At 58.2% G+C, this 4,072-nt stretch overlaps 1 pseudogene across 1 annotated transcript; it reads left to right on the top strand.

Annotated features, from left to right (window-relative positions):
- Window positions 1-563: 563 nt before the first annotated feature.
- On the top strand, window positions 564-3,680 carry LOC103646660 (uncharacterized; annotated as a pseudogene). Its single transcript, XR_562337.4, has one exon. The product of XR_562337.4 is annotated as an uncharacterized protein (transcript).
- The last annotated feature ends 392 nt before the right edge of the window (window positions 3,681-4,072 follow it).

The raw sequence follows: 4,072 nt of genomic DNA, 5'->3' as shown, positions 1-4,072 counted from the left end.
AAAAAAGAAGCTCTCACCAACTGTTCCACCGCAATAATTGTCGGGCGGGGCCTTGCGCAGCGGCAACAGCACAACTCGCCCGTACTGCTGATCTCTTTCTCTCGCAGCCTTTTTTTTAAATATATATATATATATATACACACTACTGTTATAATAATGTGCACTTGTACCATAAAGCGACGCGCTGGTATTGCATCAGAGCATTCCTCTTTGTAGTCCTGAACAAGTAGCAGGTAGTCAACCCCCTAACAAAGACCACCAGGAAAATGCCGGAAAATGCTATACAACGTCTAGTTTCTTACTTTATTTCTAGGCGACAAGCCACACCTGTCTAGTCTAATCCAAACGTATCTTTTAATCTTATAGAATCAAACACCTTCTTTTCGCTGCTGGTTTTTATCTTTATTTCTAGATACGGTATAGAAAATGCGTACTAACTATAGTAGTGGTAGAGGTAGACTTTTTTAGACTATAGTAGAGAGAGGGAGAGAGTCGGTGCGGTGCGAGAGAGGAGGAACAGTTCTCTGAGTGGTGCGGGTAAGTAGAGAGAGAGGGTGACTGAGAGTGCCTGTGCTGCTCTCTCTTTATATTCCAGCCTTGACCTCTGGACTGATGAGTTCCTCGTTGCCATGCCCGTCTCTCTATCTCTCTCTACACACAGTCAGGCTCTCAGCTCCCAAGACTCGCACCACTCACAAGTATGAACAGTGTGCTGTAGAGAGAGAAGCCACAGAAACAGGAGGCGGCCTGGGTTTTGGAGACATCGCTGCTGGCTCCTGGCTTGCTTCTCTATACCCGCCAAAGCCAAGCGAGCCAGGCGCAAGACTACAAGAGCGAATAGCAATTGGGGGCCGAGAGAAAAACACAAAAATAGTGCCGCGGCGAGCCAGGGCGACTGGCTGGCACCGTCTCGTCCCACGCCTCCCGGGTTTGTTTGTTTTTTTTTCTTTGTTCTCGCTTTTGGGCTTCGTAGCTCCCCCACCCCTCCCCGCGAGAGGAAAGGAAACAAAGGCAGGTCCAGCGGCAGGCAAACGAACCCAACCGACGTAACCGCGGACATGACGGCCGCGTGACGCCATGTCGGCCGAGGAGGGCGCGTCGGCGGCGGCGTCCGCGCCGCCGGAGGCGGAAGCGCCCGCGGCGGGGGCAATGGGGGCCGAGGCGGCGGCAGCCAGGAAGCGCTACGAGTCGCTGGTGCAGGTGCGCGCCAAGGCCATCAAGGGCAAGGGCGCCTGGTACTGGGCGCACCTGGAGCCCGTGCTCGTGCCGCCGCCCGCCTCCGGGCAGCAGCCCAAGTTAGCGCGCCTGCGCTGCACGCTCTGCGCCGCCACGTTCTCCGCCTCCAACCCGTCGCGCACCGCCTCCGAGCACCTCAAGCGCGGCGCCTGCCCCAACTTCGCGTCGCCGCTGGCCGCCTCCGCGCCTGTCTCCACGGCGCCGCCGCTAGCCATCGCCGCGGCGTCCTCCGTCGTGCCCATCTCCTCCTTCCCGCCGTCGTCGCAGCGGCGCCACTCCACCGGCGGCGGCGGTCGCAAGCGCCACGTGCTGGCAGCGGCGTACGCAGCCGTCGACGCGGCCTCCTCGCACCACATGGTGGTTGGCGAGCCGGCCATCTACTCCACGCCTCCCACGCCACCGGCGCTGCCCGCGCCGCGCCAGGTCCTCTCGGGCGGCCGCGGTGACCTGACTGCGCTAGCGCGCCTCGAGGACAGCGTCAAGCGGCTCAAGTCGCCCGTCACGTCACCGGGGTCCATGCTGCCGCGGCACCAGGCCGAGGCGGCGCTCGCGCTGCTCGCGGACTGGTTCCTCGAGTCGTCCGGGACCGTCTCCCTGGCCGCGGCGGAGCACCCGAAGCTCAAGGCTTTCCTGCGCCAAGTCGGCCTTCCGGAGCTGTCGCGCGCCGACCTAACCCGAGGACGCCTCGACGCGCGCTTCGCCGAGGCCCGCGCCGACGCCGCCGCGCGCGTCCGGGACGCACGATTCTTCCAGCTCGCCGCGGACGGGTGGCGCGACCAGGTAGTCACGCTCGCCGTCAACCTCCCCAACGGCACGTCCGTCTTCCACCACGCCGTTCCCATGCCGGCGCCGCCGTCGTCAGGCTACGCCGAGGAGGTGTTGCTGGACGCCGTGTCGTCCGTCGCAGCATCCGCCGACGTCCGTCATTGCGCCGGCATCGTCGCTGACCGCTTCGGCTCCAAGGCTCTGCGCGATCTCGAGAGCAAGCACCCGTGGATGGTGAACCTGTCGTGCCAAGCCCATTGCTTGGCACGCCTAGCGAAAGACCTGGTGCGGGAGCTCCCTGTGGTCCACTCCGCCGCCACCAATTGTGCCAAGATGGCCGCCTACTTCAACGCCACTCGAGCCGTGCGCGCGCTGCTGCAGCGACACCAGGTCCAGGAGCTTGGCCACGCGGGGCTCCTCCGCGTCGCCGCTCCGCCGTCGACTGGCGACAACGAAACCAGCGCAGTATTCGCGATGCTCGATGACGTGCTGACCTGTGCAAGGCCGCTCCAGCTCTCCGTGCTCGAGGAGCCCTTCAAGCTGCTCTGCATTGACGACTCTACCGCTCGGGAGATCGTGGACATGGTGCACAGCGCGGCGTTCTGGGCGGAGGTGGAGGCGGCGCACTCGCTGGTGAAGATGATCACCGACATGGTGAAGGAGATGGAGACCGAACGGCCTCTCGTCGGGCAATGCCTCCCGCTCTGGGAGGACCTGCGTGGCAAGGTCAGGGGCTGGTGCCGCAAGTTCAACGTGGACGAAGCCATCGCCATGAGCGTGCTGGAGAGGAGGTTCAGGAGGAGCTACCACCCGGCGTGGTCGGCGGCATTCATCCTGGACCCGCTGTATCTTATCAAGGACGTCAGCGGGCGGTACCTCCCGCCATTCAAGTACCTGACGCCGGAGCATGAGAAGGACGTGGACAGGCTGATCACGAGGCTGGTGTCGCCGGAGGAGGCGCACCTGGCGATGATGGAGCTTATGAAGTGGCGGTCGGAGGGCCTGGACCCGCTGTACGCGCAGGCGGTGCAGGTCCGGCAGCCCGACCCGACGACGGGGAAGATGAAGATCGCCAACAAGCAGAGCAGCCGGCTCGTCTGGGAGACGTGCCTCAGCGAGTTCAAGTCGCTAGGCAAGGTGGCCGTGCGGCTCATCTTCCTCCACGCGACAGCAAGGGGGTTCAGGTGCACGCCGACGATGGCGCGGTGGCTGACCGCGCCCGGTACCTCATCGCGGGGCATCGCCCGCGCGCAACGGCTGGTGTTCGTGGTGGCCAACTCGAAGCTGGAGCGGAAGGACTTGCGGAACGACGACGACAGGGACGCGGAGCTGCTCATGGAGGGAGACGACGACATGCTGACGGATCCGACCACCGCCATTGTGGTTCCCTCGTCGGTGTAACAAAATGTTTTAATTGTTCCTTCCTTGCGGATTAATCTCCCTGCTTGCAGGCAGCTGCTGCTGTTAGCATTTGTAGAATCTGATGATCCTAGGTCTAGATTCTTTTATTTGATCTTGTTTCGTCTCCTGCCCGTGCTTGTTGCTTGCTCCCTCCTCTTGTTTTGGTGGGGTGGGGAGTAGCCAGGTAGGAAGGGGGCATGAGATGATGGAGATAGCAGATTGCTTTTCATTATCAAAGTGTGGTTAATCAGTCAATAAACGTAACGGTGATCCTCTCATCCTGTTTCGCCATATGGTATATGATGAAGATATACATATACGTACTCCACTATTTGTTTAAGACTCTAATTAATTTTAGCTTAAAAATGAATTAAAAGAGTTTGATTTTATTTTTAAATTTTATACTGTAAAATTTAGAACACATTAGCAATTTAGCATCCCTATATACTCCCCCCATTCTAAGTTAAAATACTCCCTCCATTCTAAGTTAAAATAGGTTGACGCCTTTTTAATATCAGCCTAAAATTCTAAAGTTCGACTAGAATTATAAAAATTATTAGCATCACTTTTATGTTCGAATAAGTTTATTATAAGATAAATTTTAAAGACCCATACAATAATATTAATTATATATTGTAATATTAATATTTTCCTGTATTTATATTTGATT

The sequence above is a fragment of the Zea mays genome, chromosome 2 (genome assembly GCF_902167145.1).
Source record: "Zea mays cultivar B73 chromosome 2, Zm-B73-REFERENCE-NAM-5.0, whole genome shotgun sequence".
Lineage (NCBI taxonomy): Eukaryota > Viridiplantae > Streptophyta > Magnoliopsida > Poales > Poaceae > Zea > Zea mays.
This window is presented reverse-complemented; position numbering and strand designations above follow the sequence as displayed.